General features: G+C 37.4%; 1 protein-coding gene across 1 annotated transcript in view; it reads right to left on the bottom strand.

The window, feature by feature from the left end:
• The window catches only part of SLC8A1 (solute carrier family 8 member A1), a 408,133-nt gene extending 382,952 nt beyond the window's left edge, over positions 1 to 25,181 (bottom strand). Inside the window, exon 1 of the mRNA XM_057740995.1 lies at positions 25,078 to 25,181. The gene's annotated coding sequence lies outside the window, so the exon portion shown is untranslated. The remainder of the gene's footprint in view (positions 1 to 25,077) is intronic.
• Between the last annotated feature and the right edge of the window lie 449 nt (positions 25,182 to 25,630).

Genomic DNA, 25,630 nt, shown 5'->3' with positions numbered 1-25,630 from the left:
GTATTTGTTGAATGAATAAATGATAAATTGCTTTTCTACAAATGGCACAGTTGGTGGATGTGATGCAAATGCAAATATCTGAGATGTGGAGGAAATTGTTGGAGATTGTGAAGCAAATCACTTTAACGGGATAAGAGGAAGTGAGGTAGGAGGAAGGAGCAGGTGTTTGATCACAGGTGCAAAATCAGCCAATTCATGCTTGGAGAACCAACACTAATCATGAAAAATCAGCCAGCTACATTGTAAAACAATTGCTTTGGGGGCGATTAATAATTAACTAAACTAACAAAGCACTATTTTTCAGAAAAGAGAAAATCTGTTTCTTCTAAAGAAATTAATTCAAGTATTAGAGAATCAATTGCTCAATAATTATTTATTGAAAGCCCATTAAGTAATCAATACTGTGGAGAATGACATAGAATCTAAAAATCCCTCAGTACTGTATTGCTCACTTGCAATTTGAATGTCAATGATCCACACTCAAACATTTTCCATATTTCTCCTAATCAATTGAATTTTTGGTTGTCTCATAGATACCATAGCTTTACAGCTGGAAGGGATCTTTAAGAATGTTTCACTAACATTCAGCCCAAATTTTTCAAAATGTAATTCTTTATACACTGGACATGTATTCTTACCATAAGCCACATGCTTGGTAATTTCTTTATTGGAAAATAGGTTATACATGATGATGACATAATATAAATAGCAAATGACTGTTGCAAATATTATTTACATAAATCATGTGTCTTCTCATCATATTATATACTGTTTTCTTGTCTATATTTCTGCATTTTCATTTTCTTGGTATAGAACTGTTATATTCATTCCATTAGTGCCTTAAAATTTGGTGGCTATTTTTCCTTCACTCAGCTCAGTGTTACTTCCTGAAAAAGATTTTCCCTGATCATGCAGAGGTAGCGTCCCCTGCTACATACCCTATACTTCTAGAAATATACTCACTCCAACTGTAATGAGTGAAAATTATAAAATTTGTGTTTAATAGCTAGCTCTGCACTGCCATGTAAGATCATCAAGGGCAGAGAATGTTTACTCTGGTGTTCCCAGCATCAAGCATAGCAGGTACACAAAGTAGGTACACCTAGCATGTTGCCTGGCCCACATGAGATGCCAAATAAATGATTGTATGAGTGATTGCAACAAATAATAACTGAGAACCTATTTTGTGCTTCCCTTAACTGTGCAAACTGTAAAATAGCCATAGTTTGATTTGGGGCCATTTTTCTTGGCCAACCTACTCTTCTACCTTATCTGAGAGTGCCAATTTCATACTTCAAGGCCCCTAAGAATAATTTTCCTTTATTTGTTCAATAAGTATTTGTTTTCACCTATGTGTGAAGCCAAACATATCTTCTGAATTTTATATTCCTTTGTTAGCTTGCTACCTGCCATCTAATCAAACAATTCTAAATTATTTGACTTGAAAGTGCCCTTAAAGACGATATTGTCCAAAATGTTTTATAATAAAGCATTTTTTTAAGTAACACATCTCAGAATTAGCTGTCTGACACTCTTTGGACACTTTAAATCATCCTAAAGAAACTCACTTCTTTGGTGTTGTACTCTAAACAAAACCCTTAACTTTTGTATGATGGACCTTTCTGTATTGGCAGGAAGCTCTTATACCTTTTCAAATAAATTTAAACTTCCATGGCTCCTTCACTTGTTCCTCATTGAAATTCTGATCAGATGTTTTGCCTCACTGATCATTTATATTTTATTAACTCTTTAAAAATGTGGTGTCCATCTGGGAGGGGGAGTCAAGGAAGGGAGGGAATACGGGGATATGTGTATAAAAACAGTTGATTGAACTTGGTGTACCCCCAAAAAAGTAATAAATAAATAAATAAAATTAAAAAAAAATGTGGTGTCCAAAGTAAGTATAGAGATCCCCAGATGGTCAGTTTAGTGCTTTGAACAGTGGGGATTTTGCCTCATATGAACTTCATAAGGATACCAAGTTTCAATATTAACTCACTGGCAGTTTGTCCTAAGATAACAGAGCATGATAAACACACTATTTTCATTAGGCTGTGCCCACTGCCAAAGAAAAAATGAATAACCTGATTATTGGTGGAAGCACAGTTATATTTTATCAATTCATTTCCCTTCACAAATGTCAACGATAATGAACCAATCAACCGTTGCTTTGGATTCATCTAAGTGTCTGCCCCACCTTCTCTGCCTTGACAGGCTGGTGGTATAAAACAATCCAATTGTTCATGCTGTGGATTCTTAAACAAATGGTCAACAAATTTAATCAAACAATGTCTTCCAGAAAAATACAATCATGATACAGATGGCAAAAGAGAGTATTGGTATCTTCTGCTTCAGTCTGGGTTTCAAATATGGCAGAATTTATTTCAGCGTGTCCCTGAATCTGGATTCTTAATCAGGTCATGTCCCATGAAACCTAATCCTACCATGAGACACTAAGATATATCTCTAACAAATAATTCTATGTTTGATTTTTTTAAAATTATCACACTCCTGGAAAACCCAGAAAACAACACATCAATGAGTAAAAGTTATAAATAATATGCAGAAAATGGGAATTATGTCCAAGAATAACATATGAATGAGGTTTCTGTTGGTATCATCCTAATCTATTGTATATAAAACCTTCAATGGAAGTTGTATAAATCATTTTTGAGAAGATGGTATAAATTTTAAAAAGTATTGTTGAAATATTCAGTTTCTTTCCTCAACTATTCAATCAACAACATATATGGTGTGTAGGAAATATACAAAGCTATGGAGTTGTCAATGGTGAAACATCACGTGCTGTCAAGCTTCTTTGAGGAGGTGGTATTAGAGATAAAATATGTAAGCTGCAGGAATCCATACTACTGAACACTGATTTACACTACTCAGATTCTTTCCTTAGTATTTGACAATTTTCAATACTTTAGATCCATAGTGTACATTTTCCCTAAGTATCCCAGAGATTACTTTAATTATAGAAGATGGCTGATTGAGAGGAATTTTTCACATTTCTTTCTCCCTTTTTTACTTTTCCAATTAAGATAGAGTCTAGTTTGGATTTCCTTTATAAAACTAATGTCTCAGAGCTCTTAATAACTTTTTATTTTGCTTGAATACAGCAGCATATAAACCTTTACTATTCCTGCAGTTTGGGAGACAATAACTGGACATACTGATACAGTAGATAGATGAAAAAACAGTTAATTCCTATCCACTACTCAAAACAGAAAACCAGCGGTTCAATTGAGATACTTCCTTAAAAAGAAGCAAAACTGCCAACTCTCACTACTTGAGTGTTTACTCCCAATCCGAGCAGAGAGGAACAGCCGTGAAAGAAGCCCTTTGCGGCGCCTGCTGACTCAGACCAGTTTTCCCATCTCTGCTAAAACATCAAGGCTGGGTTGCGTAATTGAGAAAGCTTAATGGTCAACCATGGCATTGAAACAGACACCGATGCTTAAGCACTTTTTCATGCTCCAGTAAGTAAACTTTTATTGGACAGATAACACCATCTTAATCTCTCATATTACTTCATGGAAAAACAATACAACCAGTCCCAAGGAAGGAGAAGTTTAAAATAACAATAATAATAAGTGAGGTTAAAAAGTTTAAAGCCAGCTGACTGCATATCTGCTTTGAGTTTAGCATTAACTTTCAGGTAGGAATGAGTCTTTGAGTGAACGTTTACCCTTTTAGACGCAAGAGCTATTAAAAGGGTAGGTAGGCAGAAAATGAAAGCTCTTGGTACATGTGTGATATATCACAAGATTAGATGAAATGCCAGACTAGCCTTTGCTGTTACCACAAGGGGGACACCTTCTGTGGACTGAAATAGACTGAAAGTGAAGGCTTTTTTATCCACATTCCTCCTCTCGTCTCCCCCAAGCACACTGAGAAAGCTGGTGAAAGACTGTAAATGACTGGGAATTGCCCTGAGATAGAATTTAGGAGATTCAAGTCATTAAAATACTCTTAGGATTGACTCCTGCCATCTCATTTCATAAATGTGCAGGCAAATTCTCCGGAAACACGATTCCCAGACTGCTCACTCTCAAGTTGTTTCTTTCTTCTCTCTCTTTTTTTATTCTTGAGAGCCTGTTCAGCACGTGGAAAGAATGAGTATGTTCCCTTTTAACTGTCAAAAGGGAAGTCTCATCTGACAGTGTACTTTTGAACAAAACCAACTGTTTTTTTTTTGGGGGGGGAGGGTAGGTAAAGTGAGCAAAGGCTGGGGCAGGGTGGGGGTGGGCCAGTGTGAAGAGGATGGGGAACAGGAAAAGCAAAGCAAAGATTCTGGCACTAAGCCATTCATTTCCTCATTCATATTTTGTCTTCCTCCCACCCTAAATCATCTTTACTTGTAAAGGTTACTTAAGTTCACAGGAGTTCTTTCCTGGTGTTGTTTTAGTATTACACAGCATCTGATTTCTTTACGTGAGTGAGATTTTTCAGGACTGTGCTGATGTCTTAGAATTCTTAATATCTTCTCCTCATTGTAATATTTCAGTGAAAGCGGAGAGAGGATACACTCTGTGCTCTGTGACTGAGCTTTCCATCTGCACAGGGGTTTGGAGTGCTGTTGCAGACACTGGCTCTGTGATAGAGAAAAGAATCTTGGGTTTGGAAGTAGAAGATCTGTGTTAGAATCCCACAAGATAATCATAATTACAGTCACAATAATACTGTAACTAGGATAGTTGTCATTGATTGGGTTCTTACTCTGTGTCAGGCACAGCATTAAGTGCTTTGCTAACATCTGTAGCTGCTGCATCAGCCTAGGAGGTTATCAGGATCCCAGTTTCACAAATAGGACACTGAGGCTTAGAGAACTTAAGAGACCAGACTGTGGGGACGCATTGCTGGTAATTTACAACAGACACTGAGTTAGAAATCAGGTCTATCTGCTTAGTTTCAGCATCTGTAAAGCAAAAGCATAATGTACCTCAAATTTTGCTGTGCTTAAATAGGATTACACGAGCCTTGTAAACCAAAAAGAAATATATAGGCAAAAGTATTTGTGTTGGGACTTCTCTGGTGGTACAGTGGTTAAGACTAGGCACTTCAAATTCAGGGGACGTGGGTTCAGTCCCTGGTTGGGGACTATGATCTCACATGCCATGCTGTGTGGCCATAAAAGAAAGAAAAAAAAAGTACTTGTGTTAAGGTCAGCATGACATAGAGACCGGGTGCCGAATGGGAAATGGAGACCTCATAAGGTGGGGTACAGGGCAGAGGAAAGTAGGGACAACTTGTCTTCCCAAGGTCATGGTTCTGTGCCTTTTCACAAACCTAAACGTCTCCTCTCACTTTTCTGACATTGTGTTACTCCTTTAAGATGCCAGAGCAGCTTTTTCTGCTCTGGTGGGAAGAGGACTGTGGCATATTGTTGAAAGGAAAGTGGGGGAGAGACGCAGTTTCACTGTGGGATTAGAACACTTTAGTGGAAGAAGGAGAGAGGATAGAAGAAAGCTGGAGGGTGGAAGAACAGACAGACACAGTTCTCTTCCTTGAGACAGACGCAGTACTTAATTCTTAGGCTTCGGCTCTAAGTAGAGCCATGAAATGGCTTCCTGACAGCATTCTGTGGGGTTGGTCCCTGGGCCAGGAAAGGATCAGAATGTTGGATTCTCTCAGAGGAACAATCCCTAAACTTTAGCCAACAAAACATTTTTCTAAATAGCCGCAAAGCCAATACTGTATCACCTTATTAAAAAGGCAGTCCTCAGATTTTACAGCCCAGTGTGAAGCGAGGAAACTCACTCACCTTCACGTGATAACCATTTCCTTAAACATTTTAAAAAATTAATTTATTGTGGTGAAAAACACATAACATAAAACTTACTATTTTAACCATTCTTGTTTTTACTCCTTCATATATTTTACCAAAAAAATACCATACATATAGGAAAGTATATGCATTAGCCTACATATACGTAAGTATACATCTTAGTGAATTTTCATAAAATGAGCACACTGGGTAACCACCACTCAGATCAAGAAATAGTACATTTCCAGGACTCTGGAAGTCCTCCTTGAGTCCCTGGCAGTTCCCTCCCCTGCAAAAGTAACTCTTCTGACTTCTAATACTATAGAGCAGCGTTGCCTGTTTTTGACCTTTGTATGAAGAGAATACACAACGCGTACTTCTTTGTGTCTGACTTCTTTTGCTGGACAATATATTTATGAGATTTCACCCTTGTATCTTAACCAACTTTTGATGCATAGTTCATTCATTAGGTATTAAGGATGTTCATATTATTGCACAATCATCACCATCATCCATCTCCGGAACTCATCTGCAACAGCATGGATGAAACTGGAGGACCTTATGCTAAGTGAAATAAGCCAGACACAGATGCACAAATACTGTACAATCTCAGTTTTGTGTGGAATCTAAAAAAAACCAAAACCAAAACCGAGCAAAACAGAAAAGTCAAACTCGTAGAAAAGAGATCAGACTGGTGACAACCAGAAGCAGAGGGAGCAAGGATGGGGGATTGGAGGAAGGTGGTCAAAAGGTACAACATTCCAGCTATGAGGTAAATAAGCACCAGGGATGTCAGGTATAACATGATGACTAGAGCTAATGCTGATGTATGACATATAGGAAAGTTACTAAGATAATAAATCCTAAGAGTTCTCATCACAAGGAGAAAATTTTTTTCTTTATTCTTTTCTTCTCGTTGTATCTATACGAGATGATGGAAGTTAGCTGAATATATTGTGATGATCTTTTCACAATATGTGTAAATCAAACCATCATGCTGTATGCCTTGAACTTATACAGTCGTGTATGTCAATTATTTCTCAATAAGATTGAAAACAAACCAAAAAAGCTGAATTCATAGTAGAATAGGTCTGAGTTACCAGAGGTCAGAGAGAGGGGGAAAAATAGAGATTAAAAAAAAAGAGAGAAAGTAGAACGGTGGCTGCCAGGGGCTTGTGAAAGGGGGACATGATGATATACGTTTAACATTTTACATTGTGCTATTAAACCTGTGTTAAAAATGAACACAAAAATCTGTTTTTTCCTTGACTATCAAGACACATCCATGAGAGTTTTGATGACATTAAATATGTATAAGTTTTTCTTCCACCAAGAAGCTAGTGAAGTGTGTGGATATTTTACTCATATCCAAGGAAAATATGCATCTTTTAAACATCATAAATCATTTGGAATGTTTATTATTTATGAGGGCAGATGCAGTGTGCTTGACTTTGAAATATGTGGCTCATTGGAAAGCATGGAGAGATTGGTTTCTTGTTATTGTTTTAACCTTTGGTTATTGATTTGGATTCTAAATAGAAACTAAAGTATTTCAGAAGGTAATAAATGCAGAATAATTTTCATTGTGTAGTTTTTAAATCTTCATTTACTCCTTTCATATCCTCTAATTTTTTGTTTTCCAAATCTTCCACTCATACATGGAATACATAAACTGTGCTTCCTTTTATAAATAGAAATATATTAATTTATTCAAAACTGATTAGAACTTCCTAGATACCTAGCATTCCAATGAGTGTTGAGGAAACAAAAGATGAGATCTTTTAAGTACTTAATGAAACTTCAATAAATGAAAAATTCTGTGTACATGCTGAAAGTGTGAAATTGCACATAACATGGTAATATTTTGAGATGATTTGTGGGGAATGGGAAGAAGTCATGGATTCACAACTGTCTATTCATATAACCAGAGATGTCCAAGAATAAAATTTGAAAGACTTGTAAGTTTAGCAAAGATATTGAATACAAGGTATTAGTAATATCAGAGAAAAGAAGCAAAAATTACTGTATAAAGCACAGTAAAGCTTTATGATGACTGACATCTAGTTGGAACTTATGAACACAGATGCTAATCATATTGGAGAGAAACGTGTTATGCTAGATTCAGAATAAGAATGTTTACAAGTCAGGGACACTGAGGAATCAATAAGCAATATTTTCTCAAATCTGAACTTGAAGACCCTGCCATTCACTACACTTCCTACCAAATTTATACTTCTTTACTATAAGAATGTGAAAATAAAAAGCTGCATGATAAAATATAGAGTTTATATTCTGCATTTGTAAGGCCCAGAGACAAACTGACACAAAAAGAGGTTCTCTCCATATGAAAAAGGATGTTACGTAACATCCGTGTTTCTCCTGTGCATAAAACTCAGCCATTATGAAGGACTTTTGCTGATTATCAATTCAAGCTATTATTTAATGGTCGAAGAAGCTTAGATCTGGAAAATGAATATAAATTTACCAAGATCACAGAACTGGCGAGTTGGAGAACCTAGCCTAGACCCCAGTTCTCCTGCCATCATCATCCAGTGATCTTTCCCATGTTATTTATGTCAGAGGAAAGCATCAGGAGCTATCTGTAATGGGGTTTCCCTCTTTCTCCCAACTTTTTTTTTTTTTTAAGGATACTTTTTCCCTTTTTGCAGCTTTGAGAAATGTGAGATCAGACCCGATCTACCCAAATGCGTGTGTACCTTCTCCCTTCTGCAGGCCTCTGCTGTCACTACAATCAAATATTTGAATCATTTGGCCCAAGTTCTAATAACAAACAGACCTGATGGGTCTGGCTGTCTCACTGCCTTTTGATGATCCACCTGTTTTCCTTGTTATTTCTTTTAGGTACCTGGATACTTTTGTCCTCAATCTAACAGTTCTTTTGAAAAATGTTTTTAGTGTATACACTAAAAATAAACCCCAGGTTCCAAAGAGGAAACAGAAGCATGAGAAATTGCTTTTGAGATTAAATAAATTATAAATATGTAAAGCCAAATGGGACCTAGAGTTATTTAGTTTCATCTCTCCTTTGGCCGATGGTCAAGAAAGTTCATGTCATTCATTCACGAATGTAATTTGTGTCAGCCATTGGCAGAGCTGGGATCAGAGGCAAGAACGTTTGCCTTTCTGTCTGATCATTTTTGTTGTATTATCTAAGGAAAATGCAGAGGGAAATACACGGGGAAGAAATGAAGGGGAACTATTTGTCATGTATCATGTTGTTATGTTTTCTCAGCCATCATCTCATTTGGCCATCCCTCCCCCACCAAAGCCTATATTACTATCTTCCATTTACAAATGAAGAACTGAAGCTAAAACCTGAGCAACAAGTCATACTGCTCGGAGATGAAATTTGACACTGGATTTGGCTGTTTACCTTTAACATAAGCACCATGATAAATAAAGTGAAGATAAAGTTGAAAAGCTATATATCAGTTGACACACAATTTTATGATTGTTCATAGGCGCAATTTCTTTAATGTTCATGAAATAAAAAGTGCCATTTTGAACAGTGATTATCCGAGTCATAAGATGTGGTGGAAAAAGCATAAATTTTAGTGTCAGGCAGACATATGTTCAAATTCTGGCTCGTCTGCCTAGAGTGCAGTAGTTCAACAAATGAGAGTCATAATAATAATTTTTATTATTATTCTCTTTGTGTGTGAAAGTAAAGTGTCTTCTGAGGAATAAGGTATCCTATATTAAACGTGTAGGAGAAAAGAGAAGGGTCCAAGCTCAGGACACACTCTTAAAGCATGTTTTTATTTCTTTTCCAATTATGCTTCCTTAATTTTTCATCGGATGACAATGACTAAGACAATTTATGCAAAAATGATAGGCAATACCAAGAACAAAGAGTGGGTGTAGGAGCAAATCACAGATGTATCCACAGATAAAAAACCAACATGTACAATGAGAGCCTTGTTACAAGTCTATGACTCCACTGTCTCACCCAACTTTTGACCATGAACTTTATAGCAAGAAGGGATTCCAGTGGTTATGAAGCCCAGCTACCTCATCCTATAGAGGAAACACAGGTCTGGAGAAGATTAGTGACTTGCTAATTATTTACTTTGTGACAGAATTGGAATTTGGAGCCAGGACATAGGATTTTGAGTGTAATAGTTTCTCTTTTAATCTCTAAACATTGAAACTGGTGCCTGTTTAAAGACTTACCTCCTTTGTTGATAGGGTTAACCTTTAACATAATGGATTGTCAGTGATTCTTCAGTTGTTGGATGTTGGAAATTATTTGGTTCTCAAACAGTATCATCTATCTTTTTTCTTTTTTTTAAATTAAGCAGACCCACTCAGGGATACATTTGAAGAGCTCTGGGGAAAACTCTTCCAGCAATTATGAGGCACTCACCGCTTACTCATTATCATTTTTTTTCCTTCATCAGCAGGAAACACTTTAATAAATGGAAAAATACAGAGCCTAAATCAAATTTTAGGTTCTATCTAAATTTTCAGATGTTATGTAAATGGGATACCACATTGTTCTAAATAAACAGATGATGTGACTAGAAATACTTGGTATTTCCCATGTGTACATTGGTAAACTGAGGCAAGTTTCCAGATCCAAATGGAGGTATTACCCAAGTTGTGTCTGGCTTTGTCTGCTTAAATTTTTTTCAAAATATTACTCAAAGGATTTCAGAACTGTCTAAAGACAGAAAATACTGCTCGTGACAAGTGCTTCCAACAGTCGGATCAAGATCTGGATGACGTAGCTAGAAATGCTAATGGAAGCTTCGAGTTACCACCATGTGTTATTTTTGCCCTTTCTAACCAGATAAACCAGTGCTTGATTTTTGAAAAGTTATTCTCAGAATATTTATTACTATTGGAAGATAAAATAATTAAAAGGAAAATATTCATCTAAAAGAGAGAGATTTCAATTACCCTCTCTTCTGTGTAAGTCTTCTCATGTTGAGGCTGGTGAGGTTGATAGCTTTTGAGTTTGGGTAGCTTTACAATAAACAGACTGCAAATTTTGGGCTTAATCAACCACCCAAGTTCACACATCATGTGAATGAGTAATGCTATAAAAAATATGGTTTTAAGTTATTCAGGTGGACCTTAGAATGTAAAGAACAAATAAGATTTTTTAAATTAGCTCAACAGGTTGCAGCTAAATGAGGAATAGACCTTCTGCTGGGGGTGTGTGGAAGATAAGAGAAAAACATAACTCCTTAGAGTACATTTTCTTCTACTTCCTCATCCAATGAGGATGATTTTGACTTCTTCATTTCATTATTCAATAAACATTTATGGACTACACCCACCGTATGCCAGACATTGTGCCAAGTCCTTCATATATAAAGATGAGTAAGATAAGTACGTGTCCCCAAGTTGCTTAGAGTCCAATACGGAGGCAGAAAAATACACATTGACAATACTAAGTAGTATCACGGAGATACACTCAGGGTACAGTAGGAACACAAAGGGAGGATACGAATCAGAACTGGATGATGGGAAGGGATGCATCATGGAGAGAATGGTTCTTGTATTGAGTCTTAAAGCAAGTGCAGGGTTTGTTAAGTGAAAAGAGGAAAAAAAAAACACTGAAGAAAGAAGGTAATGAACATGTGAGAAGATGGAGATCTGAGGCACTCAACTATTTCAGTGAACCATAGGTAGTCTGGTAAAGCTGGGACAAAGAACATTTATTGGGAGATAGAGAGGGCCAAGCTTAGGAATGTGGGCAGGGCTACAATTTCAAAGGTCTTTGGTACCAAGCTAATGAATATGGATTTTATCCTGGAAGTTATAGGGATTCATTAAAATATTTTACATATGTGTATGCCAGATCAAGATGGTGTTTAGCAAGATCACTTTGGCAACCAAGTGGAGGATAGTTGGGAGTGGCCAGGATGGGAGAAGGGCATCTTTTAGCATGCTGTTGCAATAACTCATGTAATAAGCTATAAAAGGCAGTGGTAATGGATATAAGAGACATTCAGGAGGTATGAACTAAAAGATTTGGGGATGGATTTGCTGTGGTGGGGAGACAGCCAGTCAAAGAAAGGAGTCTAAGCTGACTTCTTGGTTTAAGGTTAATCAAAACATTAGATAAACCAGAAACACCAGTGAGGTGGGTAGTAGCACGATGAGTTTAATTTGGAAAATGCTAAGTTTAAGTCAGGGGATCTGTGGAAATACGTTGAATAGACAGTTGAATGTATGGATGGGAGAGTGGACAGTAAATATTAGTAATGGGAAACTAGACTCAAAGATAAAAGTGATGGTAAAATAGTACCTGGTTGCTCTAAATTTGTTCAGATGCTTTGCATAAGTAAACTACATTCCAGTGGATGAAACCTTTCTATAAGAGAACATTGAACCAATCAGTACTCTTTGAGGATCTGGAGATTGGAAGAGGAGCTGTGAAAGTGCAAATAAGCAAACAGTGTTTCAACGTTTGAAGTCAGGTCAGACTAACCTCATGACACTGAGGGATGCTAAACTAACTGAAGAGAAAAATGCTGTTGGTACGTGATTTCTGACCTTCATCAGGATATTTTACATAACTATACAAAAGTACTTGGGACCAAATGGACTGCCTGATAGTGCAATTAGGTGGAGTCCTTACTAAACGACCGTGCTCGAAGACTGCTGACTCGGGCTGGATAAAAAGCGAGCGATGTGCTATATGTCACTGTCCTTGGCTTTGGCCAAATACTTTGTCAGAGTTTCAGATGAAGATATAAAAGCCGTTCTCTCTACATTTACAATAGATGTCAAAGCTGCAGAATGAAAACAAGGTGGATGACCCTTAGGATCCACAGACATCTTAACAGATGCAGTTTAAAAAGGATGGCTCTCAATGTCCTGCACCTGGAACCCTCAAAATCCCCTACAAGTACTTCTTGACTGAGTTGTGGCTCTCACCCCCCTCAACACATCAACTAAATAAACAGCAAAATAGAAAAAACTAGTGCACATTCAAAGACGAGTTTAGGCATTGCATTAAGTAGGAATTCACGCACATGTCATAAGAGCACCCACGAAGAAACTGGAGCTGTAAAGTTTGAGAGATATGTAATAATTGCTGGTCTTCAGAGACATCAAGGGATGTCAGTTGGAACAGGACTCATGTTCTATATGAGCATAAGGACTAGAATTAGATAAAAATTTACTGACCTTTCTCCATTAATTTCTATGAAGAACTTGCCCATAGTGGAGTGAGTAACAGCATTGACTCTGGAACCAGATTTGTCCAGCTTTACTACCTATTAGTTGTGTGACCTTAGGCAGATTTACTTAGGCCTTCCCTGTATCATTTTCCTCACCTGAAAATGAGGATGATAATAGGATCCAGCTTATAAGGTTACTGTCAGGATTTAATGAGTTAAGGTACGTAAAAGCACTGACGAAAGTGCCTGGCATGTCGAAATTGCTTTATGTGTTAACTACCATTGTTAGTAGTAGTCATAGGAGCAGAAATCATAACTGCCCCCTGGCACCCCATCAAAGGAATATTAAGTAGAAAAAGAGATTTAAAGAGGCACTCCTTGAGCACCTTTTAGGAATTTGTCGATCGTTTGTAAGCCAGTATCTGGAAGTTGGTGACAGTCCCCAAGCATTCTGATTACTGCCTCCCCCACTCAACTCCCACCAGCGTGTGTGGGAAGCAGCTGCAAGCAATAGCCTCCATCCTAGGACCCAGGGCAACTTTCTGCTTGGGTGCCTAACAAGATTAGGTACTTCTTTCACTTCTGAACTCATCTTCTTGCCTTCATACTTCACACACTTCAGTTTTCCATGCATGTTTCTGGCTTCTGTATTCATGGCAATTTAGAGTCTGTTTTTCTGACCCACTATCTTGACTCTGATCTCAACTCCCTACTGGGGGAGAAGAAAAGAGCACCAAGAAGCTTTTACTTTTAAAAATTCCCAGGCATAACTTAAGTCCATAGAACCATGAACACACAGCTAATATTAGATTTTCATGGAAAATGAAAAAAGGCTTTTTTGCATCTACAGAGTATAAGAACAACCTTGATATTTTGGTAGCTGCTAAATCAGCATGACGCTGCTTTTAAATTGCAGTTTGGAGCTCCTCACACCACTGAGTTATCTACCCAGTAATCTAACTAAAATGCCTGGGTCAATAGAATCATATCCATCCATCGTCCTCTCCACTCTATCCCTAAACCAAAATTTCTCTGGGACCATTATTCCCCATACCAAGTTCCATGGAAGGCTGGCGTCACAAGATATTATCTCCTTGAAAAAAAAAAAATCTATAGAAAACCAAGAAACACTGCCTACGATAACAGTGCTTAGGTATTCCCAAAGCAAATTAGTTTCTTAAAAGCTCCAAGAACTCCTTCAGTTTAAGAACCAGTTTACCTGGGTTTAAACAGTCCCTAGTTTATTCACTCATAGAATTATTTTTAGTTTATAACCCATTAATATTCAATTCACTAGTATTTGGTGAAAGAGTGTGGTAGCTACTAATTTTGGCTGCTTTTCTCTGAACACCTACTCAGTACTAATTTATTCTTGAAAACAGCCCTTTAATTAGGGCGAGCATATGTCCCAGTTTGCCTGGGACACTCCCAGTTCACTGCTGTTGATCCAGTGTGATTATTAATTCTTCTTCTTTTTACTCTCAAAAATGTTCTGATTCTGATGACCAGTTATGTAGACATTCGACCTATAAGGTGTCTATCGCAATCACCTGCTTGCTGACTTTATTTACTTATTACCTTTCTACAATTAATCCTCCCTCCCTACTGCAGCTGGAATTGAGTGTTAAAAATGTAAATTAGTTCATTTCATGTCTCAGTTCATAATCCTCCAGCAGATGCCTAGCATTCTTGGAATTAAAGTCCCCTAACAGAGTCTTCCAAGTCTATGGGCTTCAAAGACCTAATGCATTAGCTGCTAGCTATATCTCTGGTGTCATTTTTTTAATCACTCTCCTACTTTTTATCGAGCTTCACTGGGCTCCTTATCGTTCCTAGAACAGATCAAGTATGCTCCTACCTCAATGCATTTACATTTGCTGGGTTTCTGTCTGTCTGGAAATCTTCTCCCCAGTCATTCACCTGACTTGTTTCCTCACTGCATTTAGTTTTCTGCTTAAACTTCATTTCCTTTGACCACCCTATCTAAAAGCACTTTCCCTCCTTTCTCTGTCTCCTTACCCTGCTGTTTTTTGTTTGTGTTGGTACTGTTTGAGTTATCTCTGTAACACTGCAGTTAGGTTAGCACTCTGATACCTCCATTAGAGTATATATATAGATCCTCTTTGTATACCGTTTCTATAATGTTCAATTCTTCAACGTAAATTAGCAAAACAGTTAAAAAAAAACTGCTCCCCCTTGCTCACTTTAGAACACTGACATTTTAAAATAATTTGCCAGTTTCATTAATCTCCCTGAGTTCAAGGTATTTTGATCGGCAAGTGCTCTCTTTGGATGTGCATGCAGTGTTTTGAAACATATGGATTTAATGTACCTTCCTCGTTGCCTCGTTTTTCAAAATTGATCTGTAAGTGAGCCAGAGACACTTAGAAACTTTCTAGATACCACCCAGTACAGACTCCTAGTAAGACAGGGAAACACACTAAGGAAGGGACACGTTCCTTCAAACACTTCAGCAGGTTTGGGGACACCTGTCACCTTTTGGTTTGTTCCTCATCAACCTCCTTGGGAGTTGCCCATTGCCCACCTGGCAGGGGTTCCAATCCTGTGGCCCCATCTCATGTCCCACACAGGTGGGGCCTGACCAAAGTTTACTGAGAGGAATATATCATGCCCCTGTGGGTGCAGTGAGTGGCCCAAGTTTCAGATAGTGTTATAACCTGGGGATCAAAGTATCAGAGGGACTCTGTCTTCCCACTCTGCTCTACTGTGCTTCCTAAATCAAGCTCTTTCCATGAAGCGGCAAGGACTGTGTTCATGATCTCTAGACATCATCCTGATACTGGCCATCTTAGAAGAATTAAAGTCCTTCCCTTTCCCAGCATACACATCCGTTCCCCAATAGGATTCGGATGGGTTCCATTTAGTCCATCCTAGGCCAACGTATAAGTACAAAACCAAAGTGGATATAACCCTAGAAATAAATGCTATATTATTGAAAGTATAGTCACTTTAAAACTTCCTTTAGAACAATTCCTACTCGTCACCCTGTGATTTATCTTCCCAGTATATCTTCCCTTTCATCACATCATACATTTGATCCACTGAAGAAGGCACAAACATTTTAGCTTGGCTTCTACCTTCCCTCCCGGCTTTATGTTCCTTTTTGACTTGTCCCGGACTATTGTCTTTTTTGTCAACCTCTGGAATTTTTGTCTTCTTCAACTTTATATCCTGGACCTTTATTAATAAATTCTTTGAGAAAAAGGACTATGTCTTAGTCATCATTTTATACACAAAATCACAGTGTTTGGAAATAGTAGATGCTCAGTAAGTGCTTACTAAATGAATAACGGTAATAGCTACCACTTATTGAGCGATTATTTTGTGCTAGGAACTAAACATTACATACTTCATTTCATTCGTTCATAAAAGAAGAACGAAGTAATCAATTTTTTTAGTGGATTAAAACAGCATAAATTCATTATTTTATAGTATGAAGGTCTGAAGTCTGAAATGGGTCCTACAGGATTAAAACCAAAGGCTGAGTACCTACTGGAGGCTGGAGGAGAGAGTTCATTCCTTGGCTTTTCCAGCTTCTAGAAGCTGCTTGCATTCCTCTGCTTCTGTGTCCCTTCTGAAGTAATCATTTTAAAATTCTTTTTTTGGTATCCCTTTAGCACAGGTATGATTTGTTAGAGTATCTGAATACTTTTACATGACTTCCAATAATAAATACATTACTTAGAGTAAGTAAAGAATATCCATTTAGCCACCCAATTATTCCTCAGACACGAATTGTCTACTTTGTGTCAGGAAGTGGTAGTGAAGATACAAAATTAAGAGGTGTCACAAATCTAGTCACAGTCCTGGCTAGAACCCTTCTGTGCCCCCACCCCCCTCACCCCCCACTCCTCTGCCACTACCTTCAGAACCAAGTTCCACCTTCTTAACAAGGTAAGGGAGGTTTTTTTTCTGCCATCACATCTCCAGCCTCGACCCTGGCTAATCCACACCTCACATTTCTGCAACAGCAAAACACTGATAGAGATCAGTCTAGTGATTACCTTTGAGGGGAAAACATCTGGAGAGGGTTCTAGGGGACCTTCTGAGGTGCTCATAATGGTTCTGTGTCTTGATCCGGGTGCTGGGTACATGGATGAATTCTGTTTATGAAAATGCATTGAACTGCACAGCCACGTGTTTCTGTAGGTATATTATACTTAAATAGTCAAAAACAAATCAACACAACCAAACCACCCACCTCTTGCAATGCTGAACTATTTGTTGTTTCCCATCCCTGATGTGGCATATTTTCCTCTTTCCTCCAGACTTTTGCATATGCTGCCTGCTCCCCGAGTCACCACTGGCTATTAACTCTTTCCCATAGTTCTTCTTTATTATTATTATTATTTTTAAAATTTAATTTTTAAAAATTTTTGGCCACACCACAAGGCATGCAGAATCTTAGTTCCCCAACCAGGGATCGAACTCGTGCCCCCTGCAGTGGAAGCACAGAGTCGTAACCACTGGACCACCAGGGAGGTCTCTCCCTAGTTCTTCTTCAACTGTTTCATAACGGTCTGTTCCTGTGTGCCTCTGCCCCACCAGACTAAATCTTTCAGCGCTGTGTCTCCTGGTATTTAATGTAGCTCCAGGAACCCAATGAGTTTAGTATAGCGACAGAGTCACATAATTTCACTGGTGTGAAATGCTGGGAGAGCTCAATTCTAGGTGTTCTGGAAACAATTGAAAAATGCACACAGGCATACAAGTACACAAGTACACAAACATATCTTCTACAGTAGGCTGAATCAAAAGAGAACGTTTGATTTGTGCCTTTATCACCTCCCCCCACACAACAAAAACAATATTCAAAAAGACTTCTATACTTTTGGAGTAGCTATGCATGTATATGCATGCAGCTGCTAAGGATGGAACTTGAATTGGCATTCTGTAAGCTAGGCATCCTTCTACTCTTCTCACATGGAGACCCACTAAATAGCTTGTCCTTTGTGTTAAAACCATAGGCCTGTGTCTAATTAATTCTTTCAGAGTTAACTATTTCCAGGAAATCTTTCCATGATTGGATGACAGCTACATTTCATCCTGTGTGTTAACTCTGGTCAGTTACTGGTGGCTGCCTGCAACAATCTACAGAGACTGACTCTGAGACAAATCTAGCCTCAGTCAGTGACGATGACATGATTGATGTCTGCCACGGAGGCTGTGAGGTCAGGGAGGGCAGTGCAAGGGCTACCCCTCATCTGGATTCTAAACCATCATTTAGCATAACAACAGGGTCATGCCCAGATGATTTCTGCAGGATTTCTCAGAGCTAGTGAAATGTTAGCATGTCCTCTGGACATCTGAGATGGAGATTCGTTTTATATGATATTTCATAGATGCTGTTTTTAGATAAGGGGACCTCTTATTTCACCAAAGATTTTGAAGAATAATTCCTTCTCAGATCCCATTGTGGAAGATGTGGTTTGGAAGGTCACAACCTTGGTGAACTTTTAGACATCTGGTTCTCAAACTATGCAGTGAATATTTATTATCTATTCCCTTGAAAAAAAGATAAAATTACCCAGTAAATTGGGCACATTTTGTTTTCGCTAGACCCAAATGAGGGGAAAAAATGAGACTTTGGACATACATTCTATCTATTAGTTATTTATTCAGTCTGTAGTCCCCAAAAGATCATGGGCCTAAACTGTGGCTTTGGGACACATGTATTGAACAAAAGCTAAGTATATAAGTGTTACTTCAATTTTGTGTCTTTATAATGAACCTTTGGGTGTCTGGTTTTTAGCATACTGTGTTTTTGTTTTAGTTTTTCAATGCTTTGAGTTGCTCAGGAAATTATGTGCTTTAAGTTAATTAATTATGATGGCTGTTTGTTGATAGGGTTGTTGATTGTTGATAGTTTAAAAAGTGTAACCTATTAGGGACTATAGATTTATGGGAACTGCAGGAACCCCATTTTTGTTTGTCACTTACCTTTTGATTTGCTTTCTCTATCCCCTACATGAATCACAGTAGATATTTATCTTTTTAAGGCAAAAGAATATTTAAATTAATAGTAGCAAAAGCATCTCTGGGGAAACAATATAACAAATGGTCTTGAATGTATAACAGAGTAAAAATAGACTCGTAGAAGGTGCATTTGACCTCTGTTCCCTTGCACATGCCTGATAAAAAGTGAAAAGAGGTAATTTTCATTATATTCTCTTTGCAAAAAAATAAGTGACTAACCTGCATAATTTGTATCGCCGCAGTTAAAATATTATATTTCATTATAATTTTCATAAAACTAATACACAACACTACAATGTTGGTGAAAATTACATGTTGAATTACTGAAGGTCCAGTGCTCATAAGCATAATCTAAAATGTAAGTTGAATGCCAAGTAGCGCTCTTGTTCTTCATTTAAAAGTTTGAATTGGAATTTAAATGCAATTTAATATGTCTGTGAGATGGTCTCTGAATACAATACTAAGTTTCTAAATGATTTTTATCTCATTTTATTATTTGTTTTATCATTTTTATACAAATCATCTTTGCTACATAACAATGAAGACTGGGGGGCAGGTTGTAAAAATTTTGACACACAGTTATTGAAAAGTAGGAATATGATAGGGAGGGCAAGAGAATGGAATACAGTCACAAAATAATAATTTAACCTCTATTTCTGAAAAATGTCCAGTCAAAAATTTATAAATGTTCGTTTATAAAGAGCAATCAGTGCTATTTCTTATATAGTTGATACTCAGAAACATTGTTTCAAATGATTAGATTACTCATTAAACAGATTAAATGGACAATAAGGCTGAGAAGAATAACATGGTTTGCTCTCACTTCTTGTCAGTGAGAATGAGAATATTTCTCGCACATGAATTTTTCATACATTAATCTATTTGTAATTTTTAAAAGGCCAAGAAACAGCTGTGGGACAGCAAAACACAGAGGCTAAGAACAGGCTTCAAATTCTGCCTCTTCTGTTTACTTGCTGTGTGACCTTGGGCATATTACTTAACATTTCTGTGCATAACTATTTGCAAAATGGCTCCCAATCTTTTAGGGTAATTGTTAGAATTTATGAATTAATATATGTGACTTGCTTAGAAGGCTGCTTGGAAAACAGTAGAGTTCAACACATGTTAAGATAGTTATTAGATAATTTGCCCAATGTGACAATAAGAAGCATAGTTGGGATTTTATGGATTTGTCTGAATCTAGAACTCAGGGTTTTAACCAAAAAAAGAATTTTTATTTCATAATATTTTATCCACATGGGTAAAGCAGTGGTAAAATTAGTTAAGATTTAGAAATAGTTTGTTAAAAGTATATTTCTTTAATGAAATTCAACAGCTTGCGATTGATAGTAGCATAATAACAGCATAATAGATAGTACTATATGTATCATTTTACATGTGATTACATCTTATCTCTCAGAGGGCAAGCTGATGGAGAGAGTAAAGAACTAGAGTTATTATTACTAGTACATATTGTTATTAATTGGAATATAATACATTACTCCAAATAGGGTAAATATTTAATATTCTACTATCTCTATCTAAAACCGACCTTGTTCAGAAAATGATTTAAGAAATGTCTTTTCAGCTGGTGCCCTTCTCTTCTACTAAGATATGACTTCATTGTTGAAGGTTTTTTGGTATGTCTCTCAATATTCAAGAGGGAATAGATACCTGTATTTATTTACTTTGATATCTTAAATGATAGTTTCCAGACTCACCACGGTATGATCTGAAGAGGGGAATTCAGTGTTCATAATCAACCAGTTCAAGGGTATTTAATCCATATCTCCCAAATGTTCAATGTTAGTGGTGGGTTAATTTTAGAAACTGAACTGAAAGGGATTTAAGAATTCATCTATACTCTGAGATGTGATCGCTCTTCTGTTTAATATTTCTAGTGATGGAAATTAGTCTCTTAAGAAAAATCCATTGATTTTAATATTGCTTACAAAGATGGTACCCCCATTTACAGGCCATTAAGCTTAACTCTTTATTTGCACTTTGCCACTTAATCCCTTCAATATAGTTATTGCCGTCCATAATTTGCACAGGAAATAGAGTCTTACAAAGATGATGTTACCTGTCCAAAGTCACACTGCCATTAAGACATTGAACAATCAGACCTGAAAGTCAGGCAGTCGGACTCCAATCACTCTCAGCAGTTATAATTTTAATCACTGCTTTCACCCATTTCTCGAATAGTCCTCTTTACCCTGAGCTGAAATCTAAAGGAGTTCTTTATTTTATCTCTGTCTGTATTCAACCTAGAATCACTTTTGCAGGGCTCAGAGAGCCCAGCCTTCATTTCCTACTTAAATGGAAGGAGTCTTTTGTGGCCCTACATAGCCTCCTAGTATTGCGGCTAGTATTGGTTTCTTATTCATATGTATTGATATGTGATAAGTTAATATAGCCTCCACATAAAGTCACACACCCTCTCTCCAAAGTTCTTGACATTTAATCAAAAAAAGGCAATGATTTGCTTAATCCTTAGAAAACCGTTGCTATCCAAAATTAATATGCCCTTTCAAGATGACTATTTGATAATTTGCTAAAACAATATGAAAATTAGCAGCTGTGGTTAAGAACCATAAAGTCACATATACATTTACCTTTCAATAATTGTGGCCAGCATTCGCATAGGTTTCAGGCTAGGGAGTAGGAGAGATATCAAACAGATCTGTACCGATATTTTATTGTAGCAAAAACTTTTTATTATTTTATTTTATTTTAGGTTCTTTAATATATAGTTAACATTTGCTTAGTGTGGGAGAATGGGCAGGCAAGAAAACTTCTTTTTAAATATGTCAAAACTTTTAAATAGGAACTCCCTATCAGCAAAGATTACATCAATCCAACTTCCAAAGAAATCATCTTTCTAGGAAAAAGCACTTTTTTCCCCTTTTTTTCTTGTTTTTATCTTCAGCTGTGGTTCTGTTAATGCACCTGGATGAAATAAACTGGACTGGTTACCACCTTTTTATTATAAAGAGGAAGTGCTTCTCAATCCTGGCTGCATATTAGAATTTCATGGGGTAGATTAAAAAAAATGAACTTTGCCAGGATCCCATGGGCACATTTAGTTCATCAGGGGTGCAGTGGACATCAACCACCTCCCCAACCTCCCCATCCCCCTGACCAGTGATTTTAATACATTGCAAACCATGGCTAATCTCCTGGGAAGACGTCAATGACATTGGAAAGGCCATTTTCTCCTCAGCAGACTAAGCTCCATGGGAATTTTTTCCCCTTTCATTACTTTCTATACCTTAAAACTACTTTAACAATTCTCTGTCATGGAATTTTCTTCTAATATCTTGCCAGGCCACTTGAAATGGAAGGGTAACTGTAAGAAATTGAAAGAGGAGTATCAAGAGCAGATCAGGTCTAATCAGAGAACCAGGTGATCTGGATTCCTTCACCTTCCATTCATTGACCCTGGAGAAAGTATACAGCCTCTCTGGCCTTCTAACTCTTCACCAGTACCATCTGCTAGTCTCATGCCTAATGTCATTAAAAACAATCTTGAAATCTTCAGTGGTTTGTCTGGGACCACGTAATATCCACAGTTTTTAATCACCAGAGAAAATTTTATTTATCTGAAGTTCCCAACGGAATTTTTTATTAAACATAAGCATTGTTATCATTTCCTTGACGCTTAATAACCTGTCCTGTGGGCCACCATTTTCCATGCCTCTGGAAAAGCAAATCTCTACCCTTGCTTTCCTACAAATTCTCCCCCAGTATTCAGGGATATTGTTCACCATCAAAGCCCCTAAAAGCATCAATTCCTTCTGCTCATTGCAGCATCAGCAACCAGGCCCAGGAGCATCCAGTCTGGCCCTTCACAGACAGAGGCCTCATACCTGTGCTCTATGCTCTTGGGACAAATTTCAACTTTTTTATCATTCTTGGCCACTCTAAATTTGCTTCTACATCAGCTAACTATAGCATAGAGCATTCAAGTCATTTTTTTTCACACAAGATTGTCAACACTTTCAATTCTCTTCTCAAAATATGATCTCAAGATTTTCTAACATGTACAGTCATCACCGAATGCTCAAGACGTCATTAGTCAAAAGGGCAAGCAGTTGACGGTCAATTTTTTTTTCATAGATGACATACTATATATAAACATAGCAGTAAGTTATTCTTTATTACTTATATTACACTTCTTAAATTTGTTTGCTAAAGAAAAACAGGAGCAGGAACAGACATTTCTCACGAGGAGTGCACACTTGAAATGTACTTGGCAATAAGCAAAAGAGAAAACAGTAGATGATGTCATATATGCATTGCATCTGATAACAAATACTAGTGACATAATGTAGAATAACCTTTACATATTGAAAATTGCCAAAACTCCTGCTGTGCTGTTTCTTTTGGAAAGCTGGCTGGTATGTAGTGTTTAATTATTTTAAAACCATCCTTTTGTAGGCCTGTTCCACTTTAGCTAAAGTTATGACAGCTTAGTTAGCTCTGTTAGTTTAAAAAAAGAAGGCATAGTTTATTCTCTCTCTTTCTCTCTCTCTCCTGCAGATACAGAATATTAGTATTGATATTTTTAAATGAAGTAAAAGCCTATTTTAGAGATGTGTAAAGGGTTAGTTTGAATGTGTTGTTAATTTAACATGCTGTCAGTTTAAATAGACTAGACATGAAAAGGAGTAATTTGATGAAAATTTAGAATAATAATTATTTAAGTAATGATAATGTATTCTTACTGAAATAGAACCATGTTTTCTCTTTCCTTGCCACTTTTTTTGGTAATAGAGACCATCCACAGCTTGAAAGAAACCACCACATAACTAAAGTCACTTCACCTATATCCTGTCCCAGTTACTTAATTTATCCAAAAAACATCTCCTTGGTCAGTATTACAAGCGGTTTTATTTTCTTACACTTGTTTATTAATCACTTTCTGTGTCATGTTTTGTCATAAGAGAAGGAAAAATCATATTCAACTTTTCTTACCTTTTCTTTTTCTCTCATGTTCTATCCTAAGGTTAAAAAACTTAAATGAATAGTTGGTTTAAATCTTCCTTGAAATATAGACACAATATACTCAGTAAGAGAAATTTTGACTTTAAATTCCATTATCTTGTGTAAAACTTCTTTTAATTCAATCTTGAAAACACACACATTTTATAGATATGACTTGCAGTTTTTTCCCCCTGACTTTTTTGCAGAGGTACACAGATTTTGCTAACAATTTTTAAAGACCTGCTTAATGACCTAATGATTACAATTTGGTAATTAGCTGGAGTAACATTTCAACATGTAACTGATATGCTTTGGCTGGGTTAACCAGTATTCGGGAAAGTAGACTAGAGTCACAGCGATTCTGGTATGGTCTTGTCTTCCTATTCTTCCTTTCACTTTGGACCCCGAGACATCTAGCTCTTGTGATTCTGCCACAATCTACTATTCCCCCAACATCACTGATGGCAAAACTATAATCATACAGCTTTTCCCTCAAGCGTCTTAGTTTTCAGTCATTAACAAAAAAGAAAGAGAAATGTGGAAGGTACTGAGAAAAGTCTAGTGCTTACAGCTGGTTTCAGTAATTTCAACTTGCGCAAGACCCCATGTTTGCGAAAACAACCCAAGAATCTTTGAACAGGATGTAATCAACCTCCGATCTGCTGAGAAACATTGCAAAAAATGACTTCAGCTGCCAAAAATAATAACGTCGTTTACAAGCAGCTCTTCCTCGGTCTAAGGAAGAACTAGCCACACATGTGAGTTTATGCTGGATTCGGAGGCGCAAGCAAGGAAAAGGGCAGGTCCTCTCTCCCTCCCCTAAAATACACAGTATCAGAACCCACGGGAAGCTGGGGCCCATTTCAAAGGTGAGGGAGATTCGTATCCACAGAAACAGTAAGTGACCCCGGACAAAGGGATTCTATTTGGGAGCAATTCTATGCTGCCACTTTCTCTGTATAACCAAGCTGCCCTGTCTTGTAAAGACAGAGCTGTTAAATATCTCTTAGTCACCAGCCCCAACCCAAATCTTTCTTTCTTTCTTTCTTTTTTTTTTTTCAAAATATTATCTGGCAGTTTCCCTTAAGGGACATCAAGAGCTTGGGAGGTAATATTCACGAATGATCGTTTAGATACGTTTCATCACAAAAGCCCTGCACCTACCTCTGTCGAGCCTGGCTGATCAGTCCGCATGGGCTGGATGTGAAAGAAGACCCAGGGTGACGGCTTCTCCAAATTTACCAGAAAGAAAGGACCTGGGATGCTTGTCCTTTAAGTGTCTCTAAACATGGTTTGCATAGCTGGATCTCTGCTTATCTGTGCCTTTCGGCTTTCGCTTCCATACATGGATCTGTTCCCAACAGTAACTCCAAGCTGTCGAAAAGAAGCTATCTGGCAGCACTCCGCTTCATCCAACACATGGATGATAAAAATACACATATAGAGATCCTTCCAGCCAGGCCCATTTCCCACCCCACCATCCTGCCACTATGCCTTTCGCAAAATACACGTTCAGATTGGCATTTTTACTCTCCAGACATTTAGAGAACAATCCGTTTTTACCTGATTTGCCACACAGAGCTTTTATGATGTGGATTTCCTGAGCTCTGTGAGAACAGAGACGTGATTACACTTCCGGGTTTTCATCTTTAAAGATTTTACTGATAAGATATATACGTGAGACCTGAAAAATGTTAGGGAATGAATGAATGGCTCA

Source organism: Hippopotamus amphibius, chromosome 7, assembly GCF_030028045.1.
Source record: "Hippopotamus amphibius kiboko isolate mHipAmp2 chromosome 7, mHipAmp2.hap2, whole genome shotgun sequence".
Classification (NCBI taxonomy): domain Eukaryota; kingdom Metazoa; phylum Chordata; class Mammalia; order Artiodactyla; family Hippopotamidae; genus Hippopotamus; species Hippopotamus amphibius.
The sequence above is the reverse complement of the archived record's forward strand: the minus strand, read 5'-3'. Positions and strand labels throughout refer to the sequence as shown.